This window comes from Rousettus aegyptiacus, unplaced genomic scaffold (assembly GCF_014176215.1).
Source record: "Rousettus aegyptiacus isolate mRouAeg1 unplaced genomic scaffold, mRouAeg1.p scaffold_m13_p_15, whole genome shotgun sequence".
Lineage (NCBI taxonomy): Eukaryota > Metazoa > Chordata > Mammalia > Chiroptera > Pteropodidae > Rousettus > Rousettus aegyptiacus.
In genome coordinates this window covers 2,762,014-2,774,977 of record NW_023416290.1, presented here as the reverse complement: position 1 = coordinate 2,774,977, position 12,964 = coordinate 2,762,014, and the positions used below count along the sequence as shown (strand labels likewise).

The 12,964-nt window shown below is 54.6% G+C and overlaps 1 protein-coding gene across 3 annotated transcripts in view; it reads right to left on the bottom strand.

The window, feature by feature from the left end:
• Positions 1-12,679, bottom strand: part of PAG1 (phosphoprotein membrane anchor with glycosphingolipid microdomains 1) — a 78,666-nt gene extending 65,987 nt beyond the window's left edge. For all 3 annotated transcript variants that reach the window (XM_036233257.1, XM_036233256.1, XM_016151492.2), the window contains exon 1: positions 12,528-12,679. The gene's annotated coding sequence lies outside the window, so the exon portion shown is untranslated. The remainder of the gene's footprint in view (positions 1-12,527) is intronic.
• Positions 12,680-12,964: the final 285 nt, after the last annotated feature.

Genomic DNA, 12,964 nt, shown 5'->3' with positions numbered 1-12,964 from the left:
CTTTGCAATATACGTTTCCTTCCTAGGACCTAAACTCCACCTTTAAGGAACAAAATTAAACTTTTCTTTCAGAAAAGAAAGGCTAGCAAAAGCACACGTTTCCGGTTCTACCCCGAGATGGGATGTTTTGCGTCTCGGATTCGAGGGAAGGATCGGGTTCATTCGTGAGCCCCGTGAAGCCGCGAAGGCTTTCTGCGCTCTGCGGGGCCACCCGCCTATCTCCGCGTGGGCAGATGCCTCGCCAGGACCGCGTGCCCCACGCCCCGTCACGCCGGGCCTGTGTCCTCGCCTCGGGGCTAGGCCAGACACACTTCTCTCACGGGGCCCGGCGAGGACTTAGTGGGACGGCTGGGCCCTGGCGTCCGGCGCACGAGGCAGGTGCAGGCTCCACCCGACGGCGTCTGGCCCCCTGGGGGCACGAGGCCGCCCGGGATCGATGCTGGGAACAGAGCCCGAGGGGAGAAGGCGTCACACCAGCGGGGCGGGTATGTGTGCCGCTTACGGAAACGCATTCACGAGCCGACGCCGAGGGCGGACGGGGGTGGGGGGGGGCCTTTTTGGTGAGGACGAAAGCGCAGTGGTGGCAGAGGGTGGGGTGCCCGCGGGCTTTCGGCTCTTTGACAACAGGAAACGTGGTAACCAGAAAAGTCCGCACGCTCAGGAAGACGCCCGGCAGGCGCGCAGCTGCAGAAGGAAGACGGGAGGGCTCAGCTCTGCCGCGCTGGGGCGGCGGGCAGAACGAGGGGCTGCGGGGGGCGGCGGCGGCGGCGGGGAAGGTGGGTGTGCGCCCCGCGGCCAAGTCTGAGGCAACGCCTCGGCGCTCCGTCAGGTCTGATGGGAAGGTGTGAGGGACGAGTGTGGCCACAGCTCGGCCGTCTGAAGTGCGTATGTGGCAGAGATGGACTGGCGGGAGCCGGCAAGGGACAGAGCCACCATGTGACATGAGACACCCCGGGACATGGCGGGACAGGCTCGCAAACCTGTCCCCACCGTTCCGAAACGGAGTTTCCTTCGTGACTTCGCTAGCGGATGAGTTTGCCCCGAAAACTGACTTGAACTGACGCGAGGTTATTTGGTCTTTTTCTGTCCAACGAAAGGTGCGTGACTGTTCGGCCCTCGTGCTACGGAAAGCACGGGGTTCCCTGGACCCCACGGGACGGCGCCTGACGAGCAGTGAACACGCTGCTCTTCTTTTCGGAAGCCGGATTCGGAAACACATTTGGCCCCCGTGTTTGCCGAAGGGATCGCTGAGCTGAACGCGACCCCCCGGCAGGTGGCTTCTCTGGATTCGACCCTTGCACGGCCCCCCGAACATGCTGGCTTCTCCCTTTTTACATCTCGGCTCCTTCGTCGCAGAGTGCCGACGACTAAGTTTACCCAAAGCGGCACCGCGGCTACTATGAACAATATAAACGTTAACACAGGAGGTTTTATGGCATGTAAGTTACACCTCGATGGAGAGGTGAAAAAACTAATCCCCTAAATTTCTAAAATGACACTTTACATGTCAACACCGCCTCTTTTTCCCTGACGTCTCTAATTAATACCAGTTGAAACAGGGTGGGGTGGGGGCCAAGAAATGAGACCTATGAACGATTATTAAGAGAAAATGAGAAATTTCACCCACAAATGACTCCTTTTTACATCTAGAAAGAGACCGGTTTCCCCCAGATAGTCCCCTATGTTCAGCGAGTGAAATCTAAATTATCTCTATCTTAACATGTCCCGCAGGCCTGATCGTAGGATGCACCGCACCAAACAGCGGCAGAGAGGGTGGGGACCCCGGAAACCGGGACGATGTCGCAGTCCTCGCGGGGTCTTTGGGGACCTAGCGGGTGTGCGACAAACGATTCTGCCGAACGAAGTGACCCACTTCGCTAGAACTGCAGGTCGCGATTCCACTTGCCTGAACACCCCGACGCGAGTTAGACAGACGTCCCCTCGCTGTGGGGTTGGGGCTTCTCAGCCTCGCCACCGCTGACCCTTTGGGGCGGACTCGTCCCTCGGAGGCTGTCTGAGCATGCCGGAATGCGTGACGGTCCACCCGCCCGCCAGATGCCAGCCGTACCCCTCCTCAGCTGCGCGGCCACCAAAACCGTCTTTGGAGGCAGCCTAACGGCCCTGGCGGTGCGAAGTCGACCCCGGTTGGGAGCGGCCGCTCGGAGCGGGCTGTGAGACAGACGGGAGCCGACCGAGGCGTCCACATGTCAACAAGGCCTTTCGTGCCCTCACAGCCTGCAGCTAGCGAGGACGTGGAGAAAGAAGATGCCCGCAGCCGCCCGGCCACGACTCTGACCACAGGCCGCGGCATGTCGCAGGGAGAAGAAAAGGAGGGGAATCGTTTTTATTCTCCTTGTAACTACGGAGATGCAGAAGGCTTGTCCTCACCCGAGGCCGACAGTTGTCAGGGTATGTGGGACCCCGCACACACACACGAGACGGGCCCAATGCCAGGTGGCCTGTGGCCGCAGAATAGCATAAAGGAAGTGTGTGTGCCGCCGGCACGGGGCCGTTTGTCAGGATTCGCATCTAGGAGAACAATCCTGAAAACGCTATTGAATATTTATTAACAGAAAAGATCTATAATAATTCAGTTCTAGACGTGCCACTATTAGCAAATAACTCAGCCGGCTGGAAAGGTTAAGGACCGTGGTGGCAGAAACCATTCAATTAAGTATAAGTTTAACACGCCAGTGTTTTATTTTTCTTAGCGACTACAGCGTTTAGCGATCCTGTTCCAAATGTCTCCGCACTAAGCCCGAAAAGCCGTCACCCGGGTCGCACGCTTTTAATGAGACTCCACATCTTTAATTCCAATTCTACTTTGGTGACAGTGAGCAAAGTTCAAGAGGTCCATTCTGGAAAGAATAATTATTACGGAAGAAAGCAAAGAAAAAAATATCCTTCCCACTATCTCGATACGTTTAAATATTTATCAAGAGTCATAAGGCTTCATTCCAAAGCATCTTCATTTTCTATTCAGGAAAACAAAGGAGTAAACTTCTAAATGCAGCGCCGACAACTTGGGCACCGTCACAAGTGACACCTTCCTTGTTTCCAACCGTTTCTATGTTTCTTATTAATCTGTTACAAGAAAAAGCCACAGTAGACAGCTGCATGTCACTTCCTGACGTGTGGACAGGAAGCACATCTTTCCAGATGCTGTTTGTAAAAATATTTACATTTTCCTCTGTGTGCCTATTCAGCAGACAGAAGCAGGCTTAGAACTCTGAAATAATAGGTGTGTAAATCTACTCGGAGAAAGAACATACACAATCCCAAAGCCCTCCAGTCAATCGGGCCCTCGCTGTACACATAATTATGGTATTCAAATTAGATGACTAATTTAGGCATGTTCCACCATGTCAAGTATATATACCATAAAGACGTCTGAATCAAATTCAGTAGGAAGAAAAAAGAGGCAAAGACGATTTAATTACTCTTTTCTAGAAAATGAAAACTCCCAGTATATAGTATTAAAATACACACTCAAGGAGAGGTTGGTAGGTAAGGCAGCTTAACTGTTCATCTTGGTAGTGAGTAACAAATACAGTAGGGTCAACTCGCCTCAACAGAAGACCAGCTCTGAGCCCTGGATGATCACATTTGCATTTGGGCAAAATCGGCACACACGAGGCAGGAAATGACCAAGTTATTTTCATTTTACTTCATTTGAGTTTCCTTACCTATTAGTATTATAAATATGAAATGCAGTAATAAAATACCACACTGCTTTATATTGTTACTTAAATGTTCATATGCCTATATTATGATCTCCCAGCTACAGTGGCTGTGGCTACCATCATCTACCGTGTGTAATAAGAATTCCTAGAACTAGGATAGCTGCCTAATGGCCGTAGAAAACTTTAAAAAATGTACAAGCGTATGGTTATTTTTAAAAATCAGTGCTAATAACAACAGATCAACCCACCGGATGCCACCAAGGCATAAGCCCTTTTGGAGTCAATTTTTCCCGCTCCAGCTAAAACGTAAAATTGGCATCACGAGGCTAGAAATTGAGATTTGAGGATAAGCGCTGGTACCAGCATTTTGCTACTTGCTAGAAACTAATTTCATTTGGAAACTGCCACGTAGCAAGGCTCATAGGTCTTTTTGTGTGTGTGTGAAATAAATAAAATACAAAACCTAATAAACAAAAGATACATTTAAAATAAATGTATCATCATATACTTTTCAGTCATAAAGTTTCATGATTCTAGTGCTACTGTATACGAATAGCTAATATCTGCTTTACCAGTAGCAACGGTAAGAAAATCGCAATTATAGAATACAAGTTGTAACACTAAAATAAACCCTTTTGATTTATCCCGCATCATTTTACACTGCTTAAGAAAAAGATAAATGCTTTAATTCGTTGGCATTAAATGGTAACGTGATAGCTGCTTTGGCAAGATAAAGCAAGCCACGCCACTTAATGTATTTGGAGGACTCAAGAATGACGTCATAAAAGGAAAACCATAGTTTATACTTAACCTGACTGATTTGTATTTCATATACATGACACATATGTGTACACACAGAACACTTCTCACACATGACAGCCATTGCGACAAATAAAAACTTCCATTGTAGTACAAATAGCAAGTTTAACGATGATAATTTCGCAGTTTAATATAGTGAATCCTTTTATTTTATGACTCAGAGCTTTTAAGGTTTAAAGGTTTCAAGGTAATGAAAGAAAAAGACGTTCATTTGCGACAACGATTTTCCCAAAGTCTGACTTAATCACGTACATTTGCATAAATAACCTGGTTCATCAAATATAGAGACTGTAGCCAATACGGTTTCTACTGCTGGTGCTTTGGGCAGGCTGATGATAATCATCATCATCATCATCATCATCATCATCTCAAATGTTCCACCTGTAAGCTTTCTTTAGTAGCTGTCCACGAAGACACAGACGGCACGAGGGCACGGTGAGCGCCCAGAATGCGGCATCAGAACGCCTCGCTGTGGGTCCTGGGCGATCTGTCGTTTACTGGCTGCACCATCTGAACCCCGTGTGTCAGTTCTGACATCTCTACGATGGGGGTTCCTTCTGCCTTCGGGTCCAAAGGAAAGACCAGAATGGCCCAGGACGGAAATGCTCGCTGCGAACCAAAAGACGCGGTCACGACTGCGACACCACCAAACCCCCCCGTTCGCCTACGACGCAGCGAGGCCTCTTCATAAGACGAGTGAAAATCACAGGAAACTGTCCTCGGTCTGTCCCAAATAAATCAATGAGCCGGAAGGCTCATCTATACCTGCAAAAGGATCGGTTCGAAGGTCCGAACCCTCTGGCCGCGGGGCGAGCTGAGTTTCTGCAAACGGTCAGACAGCGAGCCGTTGGTCACTTTCCCTTCGGGCATGCTCAGTCACGGGCACAACGAGACAGGCCTGCTTTGGAGAACCAAGCGCTTCGTGCCCACGAAAGGGGGTCTTCCCGGTTTCCCAAGCGCGCGTGGCCTGCTGTCCACGGAGGAGGAAAATGAATGGCAAAGGGAGACGAGAAGTGGCCTTTCCGGGAGCCAGGGGCACGGGTTCCTCGTGGTTTTGCCGCGCACTTCTCTCCTTCCCCCTCAGGCCCGCCCCCCCTCCACGTGGTAGGTCTTCCTGTTCGCTGGCAGGCACTGAAAGCCGCATGAGACGCAGCCGTCACCGGCCGGAGACAAGCAGGCGAGCGTCAGACCTGCCCCTGGCTCCGTCCCGTCGAGCCTCTCGCTCCGCTCTGCCTCTGGCTTCCCCACTGAGTGTCCGGGGCCTTGTCACAAACGTCTCTCACGCCGTCTCCTCCGCCTCCGCCTCTGCCGGCCACCCAGGCCTCAGCGCCGTCTGTTTGTTTTGTTTTTTTAATTCCACACGCCCTCCCGGGCAGACCACAATCTGAACCACACCTTCCAACTGCGAACCTGTATTTCCAGCTCCGCCTCCGCCCCGAGTCCCAGAACCACTGGCAGGTGCCGGCTGAACCCCGAGGCCTGGGCGTGGCCCTGTGCCTCGCGGCACAAGAGCCCAGAAGCGCGTTCACCGTGCCCTGCAAACGTGCCGGCCTCTGTGTCACTGTCATGACCGACGGCCCCTCTGTCCGTCCAGTTACTCAAGCCCCGGGAGTCGCCCTGAAAGCCACTGCCTCCCGCTGCCCCCCTCCTCCTACGCCCACTCTTTTCGGTCCGAGTTCAGACCCTAAGCCCACACTGGGACGCAGCGGCTCCTTCTCAGGCATCTCTGTTCTGCCCCCCCCCCACCGCACCCCCGACCCCATCCATTCCCTACGGAACACCCAGGCATCCTTCTAGAAGAACAACCGAACAGGCCCCTGCGCCCCGTCCTGAAGTGGCCGCAGCCCCTGCTCTCCACGGCCACCTCGGCCATGCCCGCGACGTGCTCCAGTCACCTGGACCGACGGCCGCCCCTCCCGCACCATCGCGGCTCCCCGTCTGCTCGACCCGGCCCCTCTGGCCTGGCCCCGTCACCAGCGGCCGCCCGCTCGGCTCACGGTCCAGACCCGGCTCCGGCCCCGCTTCCCCAGGGAGAGTTGCCCCGCAGGGCCCGGCATCTTTCATGCACGGGTCCCGACGGCCACTCAGCATCGTCCCCTCCCGAGACCGAGACTCCCGCAGCCCCTGGGCGTGTGGGGCAGGGAGGGGGCGCCATGCAACAACCCGCGTGTGGGGCGTCGGCCGGCGCGCCCACTAACTCGGCCTCCGGCACCGCGAGCTGCCGGCCATCAGCGGCGAGTGAGCGGGAGGTTTGCGGTGATCGCGAAGGTGTCAGGGGCAAAAATAACAAGGCGGCTCTGGACGCAATTCTCGAGTGCCGAGCGCAGAGCGGCGTCTGTGTGCGGCTAGGTACAGACTGGCTTTTTTTAAAAAAAAAATAAAAGCCATTGTCGTCTCGTGTGCTTTTATTGCCTCTGACTTATAACATGAGCCCCTCGAACGTAAAGTTTCCCAGGGGTGCCGGTGAGGGTGAAGGGTTGGAGTCGGCAGAAGCGGCGCCAACAGCCGTGACAGTCACTCGGTGAGACCGGGGGGCCTGAGCCTTCTCTGGGCCCCCTGCGTCCTCAGGGAACCCGGGGTCCCCGAAAGACTAAAATGACAGGAGACAGCAGTGGCCACCGAGCCAGACCTGTCGCTACTCTGGGAAAATCCATCGAAGCTGATCACCTGCAAATGCAATGCACGGCACGGTTCGGAGGCACCGGGTCCTGCGAAAAGCTACTGCTGACCTGCTCAAGAATCACTGTTTTTGGTCTAAAACTTGCCTATTCCATAAGGTTCATACGGTTTCAAACGCTGTGCACTTTTTAAGGAAAGGCCCCCGGTAAGGTCAAATTTCCCTGTCCTCTGCAACAAAGTTGACGTTTAGAAAACCGACTTTTGGATAAGTTTTTAGTTCTTCAGTAGTTTGAAAACTGCACAGCCCCAAAAAACCGAGGCGGGGAGTGAGCGAGGCAACAAGACACGCTGGAAGATCGTACCAACCAAACGACAGCTCGACCCCCAGGGATGTGAGGAGCGTTCTGAACGAATGTCGCTCCCGTGTGAAATCAAGCAGACACAGAGGAGGCGGAGCTCGGCACGAGGGCTTTGAAAACGTTGCAAGCCGGTTTGAAATCCTGCCTTCGACGGCAGTCGGAGAAGGACTTGGCGCGGTCTTTCTGCTCGGCGATGGCACGCTGGAACCTTCCTCGTTGGACGTGCGTGCTCGTCCACTCAGAAACCCCTAGTCTCGTGAATGACACACAACGCCACTGCGGCATGTCCCTTACTGACGCTTTTTTTTAACTTTTTGTTGTTGTTGTTTTAATCGCCTGAGAAAATCTCGGGCTTCTGCATTTTCTTCGCGGCGGATGGCGCAAGCGCCGGCCCCTGAACGCAGATAAGCGCGGACGTGCTCTCCGGCGCGGCCCGTTATCACTCGGAGGCTTTCCACTTCCCGTGTCACAACGGCGAGTGTGGTTTTCGTGTCCGAGCTCGTCGCACGGACTGAGCTCACGAACACACGGGGAGGACATGCCAGCCGTGGGCCACGGGCGAGGGGCCGGGCACGCACCTCCCCACAGTCCCTCCGGCCCTACCCAGCGCCATGGCGGGGACCGTGTGGGGCAGTCGGGGGTTATTTCGAGAAGCATAACACAGGGCGCCTACGCAACGTGGTTTAACCATCGTGAAGCCTCCAAACTTGGAGGCCGTAGGCGCCCCATCAGAGAGCTCAGCAGCACCTCGTCTCCGAAACGCACTAGGGTGACCTCGGACACATGCCCTCGCCTTTCTGGGCCTCAGTGTCCACTTCTGCAAAAGAGGATAATAAAGTGATACCACATAAGGTCACCGGGAGAGTTAAAACACACAGGGTTTGGAGTTCCACGCATGGCCACCTGCGTGTGGTGAGTCCTCTAGGTCACTGATTCGTCCCTACTCTTACCCAGGAGGCGTCGCAGCAAGGGCCAGCAACGCGGCAGATAAGTCACGCTCAGAGCTGTCTTCCTCCCACACCCGCCCCGTGCTCTCGAACTCAGCAACTGTCCCAGCCTTGAGGGATGGTCTCTGCCATGTTGCATACGAACTGCTTGCTTGTATAACCAGGAACCTTTATACTCCCCCAACGCATGGCTCCCAGATGTATGAGGCGAGAGCTCTAGAAATACGATCGGCGCCCGACGCCTCGATCCCCAAGTGGAGGTCATTCAAAATAGTAGATGACTGGGGACAGTAAACCATCCTCATTCACGCATGCCCATATTAGAAGCGGCTTGCACTTCTTGCCCATGTGGATGGCAAGAGAAAGCTGGGCGTCGGGGGAAAGTTATTCGAAGATTTGGAAGTGGCCTTAGATTAAACCAATAAATAGACAACACAACACAGACAGGAACGAAAACAGAATTGTATGTAAACTCTGAAGAATTAGTTAAAAGTATATTATGGACAAGCTCAAGTCACAGAAGTGATCGGGGAAGATTTTACTATAGAATAATCCAGAGCAGAGGACAGAGGAGCATTTGGAACCTAAGTCGCGATTCAGCAAAAGGGAACATCTGTCCTCTGAAAAGGAGGGCTTGCCTGAAGCAGACAGCATTTCAGAGAGCTGTGGAAGCCGCGTGGTGGCGAGGGCTCTTTCTGGCACACGGCGTCTGTGCCGTTTGATCGCCGGGCGCATGGCGGCCGCCTCCTAAGAGCTCGCTCCCAGAGAGGTTTCACTTTATTTTATTTTTAACTGAGATATAACTGACACACGCCATTACATGAATTTCAGGTGTACGACATAATGAATCAATATCTATGTATACTGAGAAATAATCACCACAATGAGTCATCACTATATGTAGTTAGGATTTTTTTTTCTTGTGGCGAAAACTTTCAAGGTCTACTGTCTTAGCAACTTTCAAATATGCAACACAGTATTAACTACAGTCATCACGCTGTACAGAGGGCTTTGATTTAAAAAAAAAAAAAGAAGAAAGAAAGCCACCTTAGAGCATCTGTCTTGAAGTCCTTTCTGTGGTGGGGCGCATTAGCTAAGAGGTTTAATTCAATATGAAGTCGGTCTGTGAGCAGTCTGTTGCCTGTGTGCCTTATGCAGCAATAAGATTTTAATATCTAGAAAAGAGAGTCAATATTTACCAAGGGCCAGAACACTGTGCAATCGGCGTGATCGCCTGAGGAAGCCCCAGGAAAACTGTGGCCTCTCAGCCATTCCCAGCCTCCGGTGGCCAGGCGAGACACCCAGCAGGCTGTGGACCGGGTTCGCACACAGCGCCGCCCCTCACCGCACGGGCTCGGGGGCCACCGGAGGCGCGCCCATCGGAGGCGAGGCACAAATCCCCGCTGCGCCCGGGCGTTCCCCAGCTGCGACTGCAGCCAGGCCGAGGGCCGGCAGGGTGCTGCTCGTGCGCGGTTCCGGCCGCCGCGGTGGTTTTGGCTGCGGGGACCACAGCCCCGTCTGCAGGCAGGAAACAGCTGGGCGTGCCACCCGCCCACATGGGCCCTAACAGCGAGCCGATTTTTTTTTTTTTCTTGACTCACTGAATATATGAATAAGGAAGTAGAAGGCAACAGAGTTCACATCGAGCTGCAGGAGAGCACTCACTTCACCTGCGGGCACCTGACGCCGCGCCGGGGCGGGGAGCTACTTACTCAACAGTCACGACGTCCCTGACACCAGCTCCGCACCCCACAGACCGGGGTCGCGAGGGCTGCCGAGCACTGGGCACCCTTTCCTGCGTGACTTAAACGGCCTCACCTGTAACCCGAGGATGATAATGCGCCTACTGCATTAGGAAATTACGAGGATGAACAGAGAAGAGGTGGAGAACGCGCTGGCGAGCTCAGGCAGCAGGGCCGAGGACAGGCCCGCAGCAGTCCGCCGCGGTTAAGAGCCCAACGCTGATTTCTACTTTCTGGGCTTCCATTTCCTCCTCTCCACAGTGGACACAGAGCCACCCGCCCTGGCGGGGAGTCGCTGGAACAGGGGTCAAACGCCAGCCGGCGTCTGCATCACTGGGAGACCTCAATAAATGCGTGCACCCTCTCCCTTATCTGACGTGTGAACTGCTTCCTTGGCCATCGTCAGTGGTCATTCCCTGCTGTCCACGGGGCCCGGAGACGCATTTCATTCCCTCACAATGAGCACCGTACCCGGCATGATGCGCCGGGCCCGGTTCCACAGACTCGCATCGAAGGACGCGTTTAACCCTCAGCATGACCCGATGACGGGGTGCTCCTGTCACCCCGCCTCACAGGCGGGGACCCTGAGGCGCAGCTTAGGGGACCTGCCCAGATTCGGACGGTACCTGGCAGCCAGCCCAGGTCTGTCCTCCTATGCCAAAACGACCATGCTTTAGGGGAGTGGGGGGGACCTGTTTGAGATGCCTGGATGGAACCTCTTAGCGCTAAAACATGGCCAGCTGCTCTCACCAAGGGCCATGTGTTGACTGGACTCACGTCTCAACTTTGGAAACGACATTTTGCATATTTTCTTATAATTCTTAAAAAAAAAACTATGATAGGTTTTTAAACGAGGTGCCCATAACTAGTTCATCTTGTTCTATACACAGGGCTACCATAAATAAATGTGCTTCTTTCTCTAAAGATTGCCTAAATAAATCTTACGCTAAAATATACCCTCTGAGTTTTGGGTTAAACAATGATTACGAGTCCAGATTTAAAAAAAAAGAAAGAAAGAAATGCATTCGGGCAGTCTTAATGTTATCAGTTTAGTTAAACTGATGATTTCTGTAGCAAAGAATCTGAATATTCTCCCCATTTCTAACATTCACTGTCTTAGTTACCAAGTGCTATGTGGTATTGCAACGTATTCCTTTTACAAATTTAATCAACTCAAATACTAACCATCAACAGTGATAATCTAATGCTCTGTTTAAAAGGAATCTCTAGGGGGGAAATGAGAAAGAAAGGTTAAAAAATTCTGTCCTTCAAAGCAGACCAGACAGCTACCTATAAATCATGCTCTTTGTTTATTAAGATAATTAAGCCCATCAGTACATTTAACTTTCAGACTCAACAATTGTCTGGCATGAACAATTCCCACTTTTGCTAAGACAAAGGGGATGTGTTCAAAGAGGGAGCTTCTGCGAGCTCTCTGCACAATGCGCTCTATTTTAAAACATGATTTATGAGTCTAATTCCTGGAGCTGCCTTGACAAATACACTGGGTTTTTCCTTGCATGCTCCCCGTTACAAGACACTCGGATGCGAGGAGCGCGCTCTGCCTCAGACTACAGGCCGCTCTAACATGTCCGCATTTTCATTAAATGTTGCTCGGGCGGGACCTTCGACAAACGGGCCGGGGAGCCGCAGCTGCCGGCCCTGCACACGGAGCCGCTCGGCGGGCGCGAGGCTTACGTAAGAGGCGCAGGCCGCCGGACGGGGCGAAACTCAAGTGCAATCTGTATCCTATTTCCCTGAGAGCGGCCCGCGTTCTTAGGGTGCACGGAGTCGCGCAGACGGGGCGGCGCTCTCCTTCCATTTGCCTTATAGCACGAAACGCTGGGATGGCATATCGGTTGTTGTTGTTGTTGTTGTTATTATTATTATTATTATTATTATTATTATTATTTACGCTACAGGGCTGGGCTCCAATCACAGAAACGCGGGCAACTTCTGCCCGGGGGATGAATAACCCGGCGGGGTGCGCGGGAGCCTGGGGGCCTGGCTCGGCTCCCAGCCACAAAGATCTGTCGCATCCAGGAATGTCGCAGGAGTCACCCCACCCCTGAGGACTTAGAAGACAGCTGAGGAGACCCTGCGCGCACCCGCTGCCGCCTCCCGCCGCGCGACGCACCCCCCGAGCCCAGAAGCCGGGGATGCGCCCCGCGGGCGACGTGCCCTCGGCGCACCTGCGTTCCCCCCGCCAGGTCCACCTGGCGCGTTCGCCCGGGGCTGGAGCCAGCCTCGCCCCGCGTGCCGTGCCCGCCTCCTGCACCCCGACCTCCCCGGCTGGTGCCCCGCTAACCAGAGGTGCCGCCCCCCGCTCCCCACCGCGTGAAGATGGTAAAAACCCACCTCCCCTTCGCAGGGCTCCCTCCAACTTCAGAAACTGCAGTCAACTCGCCGGGACGCGGGAGACACGGCGCCTTCGCGGGGAGCGCGCTCCGCCGAGCGCAGCCGGTGGCCCCGCGCTGCCCGGGGCCGCCCGGCTCCAGCCGCCTCGGCGCGGCCGAGCGCGAGGTGGCGCACCGGCCAGGGCGCGCGGCGGCGACGGCGGCGGAGGCTGCGCCGGGCCGCGCCGCCCGGGGACGGCGCCGCCGCGGACCCCGGGGACCCCGGAGAGCGCGCTCGGAGCGCCTGGCGCGCGCGCCCCGCGCCGCGGGACCCGCGGCTGCCCGGGGGTGGCGGCCCCAGGGGCCCGCGCGCTGCTGCCCGCACGGCCGCCGCCGGCGCTCGCGCTCGCGCTCGGTCCCGTCGCGCGCGGGCGAGGAGCGCGCGGGCGCCGCAGTCCG